The following is an 18,010-nucleotide window of genomic DNA, read 5'->3' as shown; positions in this document are numbered from 1 at the left end:
TCGTGTCCAACGGAGTATACGTTACAGGCATAATTTGTATACTCCTTTCAATAGTTCTGTGGAGCTAGACAGTCAGTAAATTAATTCAAAGATTGCGACATTAGTAGTAGAACTGGTAGTACAAATGGAACTAACAAGGTTATATTACATTATATATATATATATATATATATATATTATATAAGTTCAAAGTTGCATACTTTGTAATGTGTTTTTTTTCAATAAACATTAACTGTACTCCCAAGTGTGTTACACCACTTTGTCCGTATTGACAAGAAGAAGGTTTTAACGTTATTATTTTATATATATATATAAATATATATATATATATATTTAATTATATATATATAAGATATATAGATTTAATAGCTTTCTCTTGAATTAATAGACATGATATTGGTATACCAGTGCTTCGTTTTTGGAAGATCCATTTGTACATTGCTCAATCTAATTTATTATCATTTGCTATTTTCAAACTTCTATGGCCACGAAAATTGCTTTCATTATCTAAATAAGTTCTTTTGAAATTCTAATAGTTTTGATTCACCATTTTTAATGTTGCTGATTGTAGACTTTTCAACAATATATTCCGTTGCTAAATTAGATGCATTTCTTATCCTTTTTTACCCTTTTTATGCTTTTTTACCATTTTTTAAACGTTCAATAGGAAACATTTAACTTGGTATGATTAAATGAAACCTGTTCGTACCCACTAAGCTCAGACAGGACACTGAACTGAGGCATTTGAAGCAGGAAGGACAGGCGTCCACAAATATAAACATTGTTAGATACTTAGTTCAAATATGTACATACATAGGTGGACTCATCCTGTATCGGGATAATCCAAATTCGGATAATCGACGCTCTACTGTATTCAACGACAAAATGATCCAATATTAATAAGGCACGTAATCCAAGTCGCTCAGAATGGTACCAATGCTATTGATTGCCTAATTCAGACCGCACGTCCCGCATTCAATTAACAGTGGATTGCTCTGGCCCTCGGCAAAAATTGTAAACAATCACAAAAATAGAATATAGTTGGTCATTCGCGTTCCCTAGCCAAGGGAAATTTATTCGAATGTGTATCAACGAATCCGGATAACTGCAATCCCATGGATTTGCCATTTTTATTCGGGCCCGTTTAATTCACGAATCAGCTACAAAAACGTAAGCCGCTTCTCTTTTAAATCTTTAATTTTACCCAAAGCTTCCCTTAGAAACGCCATTTAAAATGCTTCTCAAAAGTTATAACAGCCTTAAGCTGCTCCCTTCCCTTCTCGTTACGTCTTGCGTTTGTCCATTCTCCCTTTATGAATTCATTGCCGCACGCAATCTCGTTCGTATTCGAAACTTCCATGGACTGTTCGTCAATACAGAGACAGAGAGAAGCAAGAGAGAGAGAGCGAGAGAGAAAGAGAGAGGTAGAGTGAGTGTGTGTGTGTGTAGCGTGGCTGCTTCCACAGACGCTAATTGGAGGTAAAGGACTCATTCTGCACGGTAAGAGGCTTACATCGAAAAACGCGATCGATTAAGTGGCTGGCGATATAAATGCACAAAAACAGGCTTCTCTCCAGACTCTCGAGCACTCCCGACGTCAAGAAGGTCGCTAAAAAGTCAGACCCTCGTTTGTTACATAAAAGCACAGAAAATCCTTGCAGAATGTAGAGATAACCTTGCCGGTTTCCTTTTTATAACTCTCGTTTACACGGGTTGCATTTGTATCTAATTGCAGGGTATCCGTGTAATCAGCACTTGGACTCGTTTTGAAAAAGAACTTGAGAAAAACTTGGTAGGGTAGCTTTAAACATATTAGCTTCGCCAGAGACATTTGATGGCAGAAGCATAAACGCAGTTTCGTTTATCCGCCGTTTTGCCTGAGACATGTTGGCAGCGTCAAACCACATGGTTTACAATAGTAACTGAGGAACGCAGAAACAGTAGTTAAGAAATGAAGTTAATCCAAGCGTAAGCTTCCTAAATATGTCATTTATGAAGAAAAAACAAACGAGAAGGGTTTAATTCTGATTAATTCTAATTAATTAATCTAATTAGTTCTGATTTCATTTTCACTTGACTGCGCTAAGTATTCTATGGTCAGTATGCAATTGTTTCGCTGTACTTTCGCAAAGAAATGTTTCAAAATTACGCGTCTATCAATTTTTTTTAATATTTTACGTAGGTTTCCACGCAACACCGGGATCTCATACTTTTAGGGGCCACCGCGGTGTTCAAAGGCAGCGTAATCATCGTCAGGAATATAGTAGTTGGGGAACAGGTCGCTTTGGGATGGTCGCTTTCAGTGGATCGGTGTAACTTAAGCCACTTTAGGGTGCCAGGAAGGAGGTCGGTGTAGAATCGGTTTCTGTTACTAGCCTCCGAGGTGTCGTTTATAAGGCAACTTAAACCGACCCAAAATCCATGGAAAATCCGTCCCCTATCATTTCACAAACAATAAAATGTCACCCGATAAACACTTGCTCGGAATCCTGCGTCTACCAGACATCCCTCGGGATTGTTATCGACAAATACGGCGAAAGTTTGGCTTTCAGGGGAAATAGTGGGAACGTTCACGCATCCTAATCCCCGAAAATGTGGTGTAAACTCACGCTGCCTAAATCTATTTCATTTCGCACCGTACTCAGTATCTGACATTACGATCTATGTCATTATTACGAGTGAAAAGTGTGTTACTAATTGCAATACACGCAATTCTTTTTTTTTTCACGGTAGATACGTCCCCGAAAAATCCGCGTAAAAGAAGATACCAAAAAAAAAAAATAAAAAAGAAAGATATACAAAGTGGAGCATTGTATCTAGGCCGCAATCATACAAACAAGTCGGCAAACCTGGAACTCAACTTTTGCTGAGGGGGTACTTACGAGATAAAGTCGGAATGGAAGACTGATTGTCGCTATACACTTTCAAGTAAGTCGCAAGAAATAGACAAATCAGGTACTTGAGAGTGTGTGGCTGCCCCAAATGCAAATTCTAAATTTTTTTTTATTGACAGCAATTTCCTAGAAAAATAAATAGGAATATTTATTCTTAGAATTGAAATTACCTAAGTGAAGATTTTTAGAGAAGCAAATTTATCGGACTTTGTTAGATCGAAGCAAATCGCGCAAAAAGAGAATTTATTTTTTTCTAGACCGTGTAAAATCAGAATTAAGCTGAGATCCAGAATAACAGTTATTCTAACCATTTTTTGGAGAGAGTCATTAAGTAAAAATTAATTTTTATTTCAATGGAAGCCAGTTGTCATTAAATCTCAAAGAAATTCCTCAAAAAATGAAATGATTCAAAAATATTTATTTTTAATTGTTGCGATCACAACTAACCCATGACGACTAATTAAAAATTTGTTTGGCTACCAGTAACTTTTATCGATGACGGAAATTTAATTTTGGTTGCCAGTAACCAATATAAATGACCGGAATTTTTTTGGTTACCCGTAACCATTATCGACGATCTGAATTTTACTTTGGTTACCGATAAACATTGTCGACGGCAAAAATTTCTTCTCGTTACATTCGATTATTGTCGATTATTCTTGTTAACGTTACTGATAATTTGTATTCATTGGCGATATGAAAAAGAATTAAATAGGTACAAAACTTTCATAATGGTTAGTCGTAATCAAAATCATTTAATTAAATATATTAACTCTTATACCATAACTTTATAAAATTTGTCTTATAACAGTTATGATGTCTGGAATTACGGGTACCTATATGATCGATATATCCGAAAGATGCCCTGAGTTTTCTTAAAATAGTGAAGATGGAAAAACACGGCCCTGACATTCGAAGGCTAAATTCCTACTCGACTTTTAAATGTAAAACTCGACGTTATATACCTCTACACTGTTCCTAACTTACCTCAGATAGATCTTCTCTTATCCATGTTTGTCCATTTGTGTTCATGCATATTTCCTGATTGACTAATTTTTTTCTGCTCTTTTACTATTAATTTTATTTGTCTTTTACTTCGACCTGCTCTAACCCTTTCACTACGGCGTTCGACTATAGTCCATGCATTGAAAAAATGTATTCTCTTATACTGTGATACTCCGTAATGTTCTCCGAAAAAAAATGATAAAAACTGAAAATTAAAAACTTTTTTTATTGATAAAAAATTGACACTTCTCAAGAATCGTCCGAACATTTAAATACGCAGCGAAAGGGTTAATGCATTACTGGTTCTTTTCTTTGTATATTTACCGAGTAATAAAAAAGAATATTAATAATAATAATAATAATCCTAATAATAATAATAATTATAATATGCCACGTGGTAAGGGATTAAACATTTTTTACGACCACTGTTTGCAGTATAATAGAACGATCACAAGAGACACTTCGTGGTCAGAGACGCTGGAAAAGGGCAAAGAAGAAACAAAACTCGATCGGTAGGTAGTACAGGACAATCGACTCAGAGATTGAACAGTAACTCTCCATCGGACTAAACGACGATGCTCCTCGAACTTGCTGAGAACTTTCCGATTTCATCGCGGGACGCTCATTCTTATCGTATCCACGGGAGTCGAGGCGGTAGTGTACAAATTAATCTTCTAAAAGCATCGAGAGGGTACGCTCTTGAGAGCGTTTGCGCGCATCCCCGTACTTTAAGAAACTTGTTTTGCCGGGGAATGTCTTGAAAGGGCCGTTTTCATCGTCGAGCAGCTGCGAACCAACTTTGACGTCGCGAGATTGCCACGAGGACGCACGAAAACACCAGATATAGGGGCCGAACGAGACAGAAGAAAGAAGGACGGAGGGCAACGGAGTGTACCGGGACCCTGGAATTATTTGCTGGAGCGTCTACGGATGTGAACGGAATGATTTGATAACGGAGTCTGCGGCAGATGCGCGCAGTCTCGCGATTTCGCCCCTTCTGCGCTTTTAAGCAACCGGGGAAAATTTCGTTACCGGCTCTCTGCCCGCCACTCTGGCCTGTATTACACGAAAAGTGCGTTACTTATCGAATTTGCTGGCCCGAAATGATGCAATTATCACTGGGGGGGAATGCTTGAATCTCTTCGATTTGTCTATCCATGGTGTCTAGCCACTGTTTGACACGTGGCTCTAAATGAACAACGAGATCTACGTGAAGGTGGAAGATGGAGAAAGACTTTTGTACGCTGTGCACGATGATTGGAAAAATCGAACTCAAATGCGATCCTTTTCGAACGCAGACTGACAGAAGAGAAATTAGTTAAATTCCTTGATGAGGATTCAGCACCAAAAGTATAATTTTTTTTACAACTGTTTTGCAATGTATTTCGTCGAACGTCAGGTTTGCAATGTATGGCAGAGGTGGGGGAGACCGGGGCAGATTGTCACAAACAAATTTTCACAGTTTTTTCTCGAAAGTGTTTTCCTCAATCAGGAAATAATTTGCGTGATTTACTACTTACATATGTGGTGAACTAATTGCGTGAAAGTACGTGACAAAGTCTTGGACACTTAGGCATCTAGCTTCGTGTTAAACAAATCTGAACCTTTGTTACAATGTGCCCCAGTCCCGGGGTAAATTGTAACACATCTATTTTACTTATTTAAATACAAATATGAACTCAAATAAACATTTCTAAAAAATATAAATGAAAACACATATCGTTATTAAACGTTTGATATATATGAGTTAAACAGTAATTGCTTATTCATCTGATTCTATCAAAATCTTCTTTTTCACTTTCTTTACTTTTGTCTTTATACTTTTTGGATTCTCGATTGTTCTCTTGTGCGTCTAGAGCATCTTTTTCTGGTGTGTCAGCAAAAAAGCTTGCTTTATCACCATTTAGAGCGGAGTAGCCTGTTACAATTTACTCCGAGCTTGAATTTTTGCGTTTTATCTCAGCGAACGAGAAACTAAACATCAAATTACTAAAATGCGAACACATTATAATAAACCAACGTGTACTGATTCGTTTGCGACAAACTGTTTCTAATGACGGTTAATTGAAATAAAAGTGCTAAGACAACATTTACTTGCATGCTCTGAATACTAAAATTCTGGGCTATAACCACAAATTGAATGCATAACGCTCGTTTGTGTGACTAAAACCGACGGTGCTGATATCGTCAAGCAGCTCTCGGATACTGTAGGTTATCAGATTTGTCGTTCAAAAGATTTTACTTATGTTACGATTTACTCCGTGTTACAATCTACCCCGGTCTCCCCTACGCAGGTTTACGAATTTCCCAATACAATTTTCCATATTTTCAGAAAATTTCATTCGTCCTTAGGGTACATTTGCCATTGCATATTTTAATTTTGTGCCAAGTTTTTCTTGATAAATGTTAGCGTTGTATTATCATCAGTTTTGCTGCAAGAGAAGCAGGACTATGGTTAATTCTTTTTTGTAAATATTCATTAATCCTTAAGGGGAAATTCTACTTTCATCGGCCGAAATATTAAGCTATTTGTAAAGATTTTTTCTGAGTAAATACAACATATAATGAAATAAATCTTTTTGGTATTTATTAAGCTACTCTTATATTATAGAGAAATTTTTTTTAAAAAAGTTTAGCAATTTGTTTTAATTGTTTTTTTACAGCGTCAATGTCGCTCCTAAAAAAAGAGGTATGTTCACAGCATAGGTGATTTCCCGGCTCAGGCTTATCCGAAACAAAAAATTCCAAAAGATTCTTAATCTGTATGAGTGTCGCTATAATCCCTAGCTCAATTAACAATTTTTGTTGAAAAGTAACAAAATGCGCCGGTTTGAGAAAAAAAAAGTTTGACAAAACACCCAAAAGTATTCTCGGGTGTTCCATGAGAAAAATCTCGGATATTTCTCTAGAAAAATTGTTAATTGAGCTAGGGGCTCTAGCGACACTCATACAGATTAAGAATCTTTTGGAATTTTTTGTTTCGGATAAGCCTGAGCCGGGAAATCACCTATGCTGTGAACATACCCCTTTTTTTAGGAGCGATATTGACGCTGTAAAAAAACAATTAAAACAAATTGCAAAAATTCTCTTTAATTTTTTTTTTTGTATAATATAAGAGTAGCTTAATAAATGCAAAAAAGATTTATTTCATTGTACGTTGCATTTACTCAGAAAAATATGTTAAAAAATAGCTTAATCTTTCGGCGGTTCAAAGTAGAATCACCCCTTAAGTACTTTCTTAGCTCTTGCAGATTTAGTTTAAATTATCAATAAGAAATAATTCCAGGATTCTACCATAATGAATTATGCAGCTTCACCCGAGAATTGCAGTTAATACGCAAATGGACTACTAGCTAGCCAAGTTTCCGGAGGTCGGCAAACTGAATTTAACATCTCCAGAATTATATTTTGATACGTGGAGAGCAGAGGTTATGTTTGCGCTGAAGGAAGTACCCACATAATCACAAATTCACACGGCTCCAGAAGCATCTTGCTGCGAAAGGGTACATTGTGCCCCGGTATAAATGTTAAACGCGAAATTACTCGATACAAAACCTTGTTTTTAGTTCTGCAAATTAAAAACAAATAATACCTTTAATATTTGCACATTTATCGAGACTTTCTTCTTTCCCTTCGCGAACTCTAATACTATTTAGTATTATCGGATTTATATATAATATCCTTTAATATTTTTAAAATATTATTTAAATATATTCCCGTGCTGTCATTTGAGAAACCCACTGGAATTGGCGCTTCTTTATTCATTTGAAGCACCTACAGAATGTGATTAGTAATAAGTAAAGAAAATTTAACTTTAGACTGCTCCCGGTTCCGTAACTTCGAAATTTCCCAAACTGAGCGGACAGAAATTTGGTATTATAAACATATTGATGTGAGGTCGCTTTAGTGAGGTGGCAGATATTCAGAACATGAATATCTATTATATGTATAATTAACGTCAGAAACGGTATTTGCACGTATTTGAAACTTTGCGATTATAGTTCCACGATATTATAAAGCCGCATTTCAGAGGAGTACACATAAATACGTCCGCGTCTCGTGTAAAGGGTGTAGCCAGGATCCGGTGCGGAAGAGAAACTGTTGAAGAACATTGTTTCACTTGCCCTCGTTACGCACACCATAGTAGACTTTCCATTCTCCTTTCATCGCCTCATTTCACTCCACCCGTAACACAAACGTCTATCCCCCTTTGAATTCCTTTAAGGTTAGAAACGATGATAATTCAGTTTATCATTTTCATCTAAATTACACGAAAATAATTCGTTGGTACGATACACTTTAAAGTGTATCCTTTGAAGATTGACGTCAAAGATGATCTTTAGTATTAACATCTGAGAGGAAACTATACGAAGAATAAGAGGAACAATAAGAAGGAACATTAAAAGGAACTTATTTTTAGCAATCAATTCTTCCAGAATTATTTAAATAAGGATCAGAGAAAAGTTACTTTAACTTTGAATTATCCGACGTTAAGGTAATTTCTTTTATTCGATAAGAATTTATTCGACGGACAAAGTTAGTCTCTTTATTCGACGAATAGAGTTATTTTTTATATTAACGCGCGCCAGAAAATTATTCGACGCCGAATACACCGTCGAATAAAGTTAAAGTTACAGTTACAGTTAAAGTCAAAAAATTTATTCGACGCTGAAGTTGAAACTGTCGACGAATAAAAAAAGTAACTTTATTCGTCGAATAAATTTTCATCGAATAAAAAAAAATTAACTTTGCTGGTCGAATAATTTTTTAAATTTTATTCGTTATTGGAAATTGTATTTAGATAAAAATTTTGCCCGTCTCTAAGTATACACCTACAATAATACACGCCAATCGCGTGGAATGAGGACATTTTCTGCTGTACAGTGGTAGTACTGAGGATATATATATATACACCTCCTACCATTTGAGCATTGTGTCGAAGGGGTTGTAAGCCTTGTTGACGGTCTTTTTAACAAGCTCAGAGTTCCCGTGTATCTGCGAGGCATAACCAGTATCAGCGGGAAGCCGAATCCAATTGCGTGACTCGTGAATTTGAAAGGCGAAGGGAAGCATAAATGCCTTGCAGAAATATAGTGACTAATCTGGCATCCCCTCAACTGGTGTGTAAAGCGATTGAGGGTGCAAATCACGAAATATGTTCTTTATCATTCATTAGAGAACAGCACTAATTTGGGCACATTTGAACACAGTGTGCCGAATATGTCTCTAAAACTAGGCTGTTGATTTGTCGTTAAGACACTTGATACATTCCATTCCACGGTGGAAATAAAAGGAGATGAGAAAAATAAATAGTTGTGTAATATTCTCCACAATTTCAACTCTTTTTTTTTATTTTATTCTGTTTTCGACACTGAATTAAGATACACCTTTCTCCTTTGAACGAAAGCTTCATCATCGTTAAATATCGTGAGCCACCGGTGGCCCACGTGACCCGGAACGAATTAAAAATATGCTACTGACTGTTCCCTCTGCTGCTTGTACGACATTACGGTATCTCAGTATCGAAGGAATGCAAGGAATAATACTCGATTCTTGCACAGTTCATCAGGGCTACCGAGAGATATCCCTGTTTGGCCCGGAATTGGTGTCGCCGCTACCATCTGGGGCATTGTAGAACTGCTGCACTCACGAAATGCTCCCAATCGAGCCTCTTGCTGGGTCTGAACACTGGTAAGCTAGTTTCCATCCTGAGGACATGCTCTTGGGGTTTAGAACACCCATGGATGCAAACCCCAAGCCGGGGATGTATTGCCCCGAGACAATCACTCGAGTACGGAACGAATCGTCGGGAAGTCAAGTTTCTATTATCATTGGCTGCTTCCTAAATGAATCGTTTGCTTTCTTCGCTGCCTTTGCAGATGACTCGCAAGTATTACGACCCAGTTTCAGTTGAACTTCTGCCTCCGTCTCGAACGACAAAGTTCTCCACTCATACCTCAGGCTACTTGTCCCTTCCTTTTACTCGTCCCCCTCTACCCTCTCTACCACTTTTCCTATCAGTTCTGCTTCCGTTTGACGGCCAAGAAAAACGGAATTAATCTAAATCAACTGCTTGCCGCTGCTGAAAAACTTGAGCTAGTCTATAGATGATCCAGCAGTGCAAGGGTAAGAGCATGTGAACAATTCAAGATGTCATGTCTTATCGCAGGTTGCGGCATATTGTTATAAAAAAGGTTATATAATTAATTATTTGGCAAACAAAGCTTGAATAGTAGGACACCATGTATTATTTATTTGCTTCGTTTCATTCACGAGAAAATAGAAGGCTGTGCCGCGGTGGAGTACCGAGTTCACCCCCGTCACACTTTCAGGTTTCTCAACTACCCTCCATTGCTGTCGTTGCTGCGTTTGCAATTGTTAACGCATAAATCACTTTATAATATGTACGTCTTCTAAAATACACATAACTGGATGAATATTTGAGCCGTTTATTTTGAAAGTGGCGTAAGTCCATTTTCCAAAAAAATCCAGTTAGCTATCTCATTTTTACGCGATCTTTTCATTCTGAAGCAAATTGTTACTAATAAATTTAACTTTGGTGTTTATAGTGGCGCAATACTTCATTCGGGAAATGCCGATTTTCGAAATTTACGTGTGCGCAGTTCAAAAAAATAATTTGTAAAAAAATTAATAATGATTTTTATTAATATTTCGGAAGCTAATAAATACCCGATGCTACAATTTCAGATTTAGGCTCCACACACCCTTCCCACCCCTCAAACCTCGTGTCGATCAACCACTGGGGCCATTCGGAAGTATATCCTTATAAGCAGATAAGACACAGCTTTTCATGCCCTATCCATATGCTAAATCAGAACGCGAATTTCACTAAGCGTTTGGTCATCAATTTTGAGGAAACGTCGCTAGTAACTGTGCGAACGTCCACGCGTAACCAGCGCAAATGACCAGGTCCTCGCACGAATCCGTAAAACGTCAGAAATCTTGAATTTTCATTAACAGGCTCTGTGCCCCATAACGGAAAACAGAATCAGCATTATACGTACTACATACTACATAAACCGTTCGCAAACTCTATCAGCATACCGAACGATCAAGCAAGGACATTGGCGTCCCCAGTATCAGGAGCGATAAATCTCGTGCCCGTTGATAATGCCAGCGAGATTCACTCGTATGTACCCATCCGAAATCGAGTGGGGAAAAATTAACTGGTCAAACCGCGAAACTCCGCCGCGATAAAGTATCGAGTACTCTTTCATTTCCGCCTTCCTGCTGCTGCTGCTGCTGGCTCGTGGACACAAGCATGCATCAGAGGAGGCGACGGGCAGGGAGGGGTTTAAAAGAGCATCGCTAGCTGGAACACAGAGGTGTCGGTGGAGTTTGGGGTGGGCCCAGGGTGTCGGCAGCAGCTGTGAAATGTTTATGAAGGCCCGACTAATTTATCACACTCACACAACAAACTGTTCCTGCACGCGTGCTAACTTTATCACACTTGCCGCTCACTCGCGGAAGCGGTCAACGGTCGTTCCCGCGTAGAAATCGATACACCGTGAAACGGAAGCGACGGTCTATCAGCGGGTCTGAGGAAAAACTCGATCGCTCGATTACTCGGGAGCTGCCGAAGGAGGAGTCCTGGTCACGGTGATTCGACCAGCAATATCGTTTGTAATAAAAGATGCCTTTGGCAACCCACTTCTGGTTTATTGGAGACAGCCAATACGGATGAGCTTTATTGAACGCCGGGATAGACTGGGAGGATCGTAATAAGTATTAAATTATGAATCGGATATCGTTGACCATTGTAAATCGGTAGGATTGCCTGCAGCGATCGAGGATTACGCGTATAAACAATTGCAACGGGAGAGTAAGGGTAGGTAGCTTGAAGGGAAGTTTGTAAGGTGAACGCTAATGGCACCGTCATAACTTCGCGAGACAGAACTACAGTTTGTAATGATAATTGATTCACAGTAATTAGTGAACAATCGTCTGGGACGATGAAAATAAGAAAAGACTGTACAAAACTAAGGACGACATTCCATGTAAACAGTCAATTACAATTTTCTGCTTGCACATCTTTCGCATATTTTAATATTCTCTCGCATGTCTATATTTGTTTACTTTCTGCTTGGAGTATGTCGTACAGAAACCGCCGATGGATGCCTGAAACCAAAACATGGAGATTGCTCACTTTAGGGAGAGTTGCCTTCTTTACCGTGACTTTGCGTTCGTACGCTACGATTCATCGGCGACCACATTAAAGCGTCGTATACGCAAAGTAATAAAATTTAAATAAATAAATTATACTGCCCTCCTCAGTTAAACTGTCCTATCTAGCATTTTTTTCATTTTTCGAGATATGTTGAAATATTGGAAATTCCACACGTCTTTTACCTTTTAAGTGAAGTTAGAAAACTCTACGTGCTTCGTAAAGATTTATAAACAGTATAATGTATGTAACCTAACTTTTACACCTATTACAAAAAATTATATTAGGCTGTTACGAAATAATGACAACATGTTTTAATTTAAATGAAGGAAAATAAGGACGGTACAAAGTAAATGATAAAACTTCAGTTTTCTCGGTTGTTTCAAAATGTTAGATAAGACATTTTAACTAAAGAGGGCAATATAGTACCAAAATTATTTATATACGTAAAGAAATGTATACACTAATTTTAATCTTTCTTCTAGACTCTAGACGCTATTGTAACCATCCATGCCTTATAAATATACCTCAAGCTTCAGCTTCAATTGAAACCTCAATTCTAGCTTCTCGAGTTTTACTATTCAGATGAAATATTTTTCTAAAATATGATTGTGATATTCAGAATGTTGACACTTTTTTAGTAGGGGTAATCTTTGCTTGTTTGTCGTTTTTAAACATAACAGTGTTATTGTAATGGAGGCAGGAATTATTCTTAAATTGAATGACAGTAAAGTTGCTGAGCAGTAGTGTGTTTCATCCAAATTGAGTTGTAGCGAGCGAGTTGGAAATGAGGAATTTTGAGACCGATCCTGGGAAATATATGGTCCGTGTTATACCAGTCATTTTTTTCCAAGCGGCAGGGTGAAAGATTGTCACGATTTACCGTAAAATGGCGCAACCCCCAAGGACGATAGAGTGGACAGCCGAGTATCGAGCAAACGACCCAACTGAACGAGTGTCACTACCAACTTTGAAAACAAACTCATCTTAACGCGTCAAGCAACTAATACTCTGTAATTATAATCTGAATCACGTGCACAATTTCCATTACGAATGCAATTAATTTGTATTATTTTTAACAATAACATAAGATCGTCCCATAAATAAACTCGACACGAGCATTATTTATTAACTTAAAGTAAATACTAGCGTACACAAAGAATTTCTCACAATGTTGTGTGAAAAGTTCATGCGACGTGTTATGTTAAGACGTCAAGTTAATAGTTAGTATGTCCCACAGCCTAGGAAAATTGAAATTTGAATTTCAGTTGGCCTGGGTGCGGGATAGTTGTCTTTTGATTAACCAGACACAACTGTACAAAATTTTTGGAAAAATATTCATGTCTGCAGGTTCCTTTTTCTCTTAAAAATGTAAAAAATAAGATTCACGTCGTGAATTTTTACATTTTTAAGGAAAAAAAGAACCTGCAGACATGAATATTTTTCCAATTTTTTTTTACATTTGTGTTTGGTTAATCAATTGGAAAATTCAAATTTAAATTTTCGCCTATATAGTATCGCTCCGCCCTACTATTCAATTTCAACACTCCCCCGAAGATAGACCTTGTTTGTATTACGATCAGAAACAGCAAAATTATTGTGTTCGTGTAACGTGACAATGTCCTGTCGCAAATAAGTGACGTATAGCGAAAATGTTAAATCTGTCTCGACTCAATGCTTTGACATAGGGCGAAGAAGAATCAATTCTCCGTCGTGTTTGCCTCGATCGATGAAGAAGCAGACGCTCCTATCCCTTTGTATGATTTAAAAGCAAAAACTCAGCTAGACCGTCGTCCTTAAATGTACTGTGCCGGGAGTACAAGGGACATACACAGTTGTATATGTATATACTAAGATGGTAGGTACGACTTCCATTGTCCTGACCCCTTATCATTTCGCAGAATATCTCTTGATACCAGTGGGAAACGAACAACTGTGCTCGAACAGTTCTTCTTTTAGGGTTCGTATGGACGACACAAACGGCGTCCATCAATCATTCTATGGCCAAGTTACTATTTTTTTTTTATAGACGCCTCGCGGTGTGAAGAAATCGATATCTAATGTGTATTAAAAAGTTTTTATTTCCAAGATATTGATAAACAGTTATACAGGGTGTTTCCGAAATCGCGGTACTACCGGAATGGAAATGATTCTTCGTGCAAAAATAAGTGGAAAATATAGAAAGAAATTTTTTTATATAAAGCTCCAGTTTCGGGGAAATCAAATTTGAAAACTAGTGTAGTATGCATACAGTCGGGTGAGAAATGGGCAGGAAACAGGGGTAAGTAAGTGTGGAACAAGTACACGTGGATTGAATCATTGTCCAGAAAAACAGTCGGAATTGTAGAATAACTGTATTCGAAACTGGTTGTGTTTTTGAGAAAGTCGATTTGAATAAATTCTCAATCCAGTACACGCGCACTTAACGGATTTCGAAAATCCATTTTCTCGGAAGCATTGTCCTGATGAAAAAAAGTTATTTCACAATTTCGAGCTGTTTTTAAACAAGGATTCGTTTCACTTACAGTTGCAGCATATTTGCTGATTAATTCTGCTGATTTTTAGTCAGACGCGCGCGTATCAGATGAGTTATCAAATTCGATTTCCTCGAGAATGTATGAAAATATAATTATATGATAAAAAAAATTCAATCTATATTTTCGAATTAGTTTTACATGAGGAATCGCCGCTTTTCTGCTTGCACCAAGCTTTCGGAACACTGTGTATAATTTCGAACCTCCCTTCCAATAGAATATCAATCTTTCGAGGCTAAAATTCCTATTTTGAGTGAAATAATATACTGGGTAGTTTATAAAATACACAGCGTAATTTTTATACTTCAATCAAGCTTCCGGTTTATCTATAAAAAAGAGAATAGACGTTTCGACTCACGTACAAGTTGAAATATCGCGACCACAAATAGTTTTTATTCAAACAATTTTCGATATGTTTAATGACTATACTCGCATTCGCAGAGCCTGTGAAAATAATTTCACTATTGTTTGTATGCGCGAGTATTTTATTGAGAAACAACACTCGTGACGTTATATTCGTCCATCAACTGTCGCTTCGATTCGTGATTCCCTTAAAATATGCACACCCCGTTAAGCAAATTTCACGGGGCACTCAATAATACAGCTTGATTACCTTAAATAATGCACCATTGTCATTCGATCTGTCCCGTAATCATCCGATTAGTCAATTATTAAATGTCTGGCCGATGGCAAATGTTGCGGTCTATTCACCAGGGATCCGCAGTGAACGTCGCGTAAAACGTTTATCTACTTTTCCGATTCGTCATTGGACGTGTCATTTCGACGTATGCAATGGTCACCGTGAAATGCGCATGAAATATTGCCGTGTAAACGGCAATATGAATACTTCGAATTTTGCGCATCAAACGCGTGCACAGATATAAAGGATACGAAATTATTACACACGCTTTACAAATTCAGCTGTTCTTGTACAGTGATCTCGGATAGAATCAGGATATAGTAGGTATATGCATACACGCCTACTACTTATAGTGCCTCTACGAGCTATAGTGACTTAGGTGTAAGGTCACTCAGCGGGGTCTTAACCGATACCCTGCTGGGTACGGGCCGCTAAACGTGCCCCCCTACTACCTTTCGCAGGACTGCATTTAAGGGGGGAGCCTGGTGTAGCGGATCGAAGAAATCGATTTTTTTTTTGCATAAATCAATAGTTGAACATCACGACAATATGTTCCCAAAGCCGCAAAACGAAATTCGAAAAATTAAAGCGGATATAGCCGATTTTGCTACGGAGCGCCAGGCTTCCACAAAACTTGAAATGTGTTTTTCTCGAAACGACAGTTTTATACTTTGCGGGCAATGTAACTAAAAAAATATTCAACCAATCGACTTGGCCTTGTGCACGAATATTTGTGAACATTTTCTTCATAGTACTAAGTTATTAGTATAATGATATTGTTTAAATAAATAACTTTTTTTTAGACATTTAAGGCAAAATTTCGTTGGAAACAGTGAACTTTTTATTCAAGAGGCCGCCATTTGTTCATTTTGCATCTTGTAAGTTCCAAATTACTTCATTCTGTGCGTACACTCATAAGCTAAAAGAAAATTGTTAGATTTTTGGTTTCAGATGAAACCAAAAGACGCTACGTTGCCCGCAGTGCAATAATTGCGTCGCCAACGGACTGGGCAAAACTTTATTTGCCGCTCTTTTTTAATAAAATTTTTTTGTTATATACCTTAACCTGTTAATACAATATCCTGAAAGTTTCAGAAAGAACTATCAAATACTTTCTTTAAAAAAAATTTCCGAAAAATGCCTCGATTTTCATTTAGTTACACCAGGCTCCCCCCTTAAGGAATACCAGGAGAAAAGCGGGGCCCTATTGGGCTCCCGGGGCTATTGTCGTCACATAGTAAATACAAATACAGTAGCAAAGCATAGTTGATGTCTTTTAATAATGATAAACCGTATCTTCAATTTCTTTTTTATTTTATTAAAATCGAAGTAGTAACACTTAAGGGGAGGTCTAGAGCCCAAAAATAGGTGATCTTTAGGAATTAATTAAAGGAAAACTACTATATATAATTTAATAGGACTTTCTGCATTGTATTAAGGATGTCTTACATTATAGAAATATATTTTTTGTTTTATAATTAATCATTACAGACGGCACTGGGGAGTCGTTAAAGTCAAGGCGTCAAAAAATTGATCCAAATCGGTGGGACCTGTATCCACAAAATTTTAAAACCATTATTACTATTATTTTAGAAACCACAAAGAAAGATATTTTAACAAATATTAATTTTGACATAAATTTATTTTAATTTATCTAGTGCACAGAAATCACAAATAAAGATCTCGCCGCCCTCTTCAATATTTGTGCAAATCTCATGAACCCATCCGCGATCTATACGTATAATCAAGATTATTATTGGATTTTTTAAAGATTAGAAATCAGCTTCTATAAGACATTTACGCCATACGTAGAAAGTATGGGTACCCGATTTTATTCCATATTGAAATAGCTGGTTTTGCCCCAAATGAGGTGATTTACTAAACATTAAATATTTACACTTCAACATACGAAAAAGAGCCGGGTAAAACGTAAAAATACTGTGTAAAGACTACAGAAGTCAATGCAGTACTTACCGTAATAGATTCTTTAAATCCAAGTGGTATGAAAAAAAGCAATTCACCAACGCAACACTGGAACTTTTCAACTCGAAATTTTTAAACTCGATTTTGCCCCACTTTGCCCTACTACAATTTTGATGGTGTTAATATCACTTTAAATAATTCAGTTTAAATAAAATCGCGAGGCACCATGTGCAACCAGTAGTTGAAGTATCGGTTGGCAGGGGAAACATTATCAACTAGAGTTTATCAATTTTATGTCACATTACAAAACGCATCCCGCAATTAAAATATTTGGCTTCATTGATGCGAATGAAAACTCTCTAACAACAAATTCATTTCGACGTTTGCTTCTGCATTAAAGTGGTTCGTATCCTGTTATGAAATATCTTGCCCAACGATTTTATTTAAAGTGAATTATTTAAAGTGATATTACCGCCATCAAAATTGTAGTACAAGAAAAGAATAATTTTTTTAGTTTTCAGTGTATTTTTTTGTTCGTAGTGCATTTTTTAATAAAATCTTTTAACATAAGTTTTTTTATATATTTTTTATTTTCTGGTTTTTAGTGTTTGTGGATTTACATTTCACAGCTCAGAATTCTTTACAAATATATTTTATTCCTGTACACAGTTTAACAGTTTGCTTGAACGCTGTAGTGCTGAAGTCACTAAAAGATAATTCTTTCCTTGTACTTACTGCAATTTCGACGGTGATATACTACGAACGTCTGCGAAGTTTTAGTTTTAAGTGACGGAGCATTTATAAACAAGTGCTCAATAAATTGTGTAAT

This window comes from Andrena cerasifolii, chromosome 1 (assembly GCF_050908995.1).
Source record: "Andrena cerasifolii isolate SP2316 chromosome 1, iyAndCera1_principal, whole genome shotgun sequence".
NCBI classification, from domain to species: Eukaryota; Metazoa; Arthropoda; class Insecta; order Hymenoptera; family Andrenidae; genus Andrena; species Andrena cerasifolii.
Note: the sequence above shows the minus strand (reverse complement) of the source record.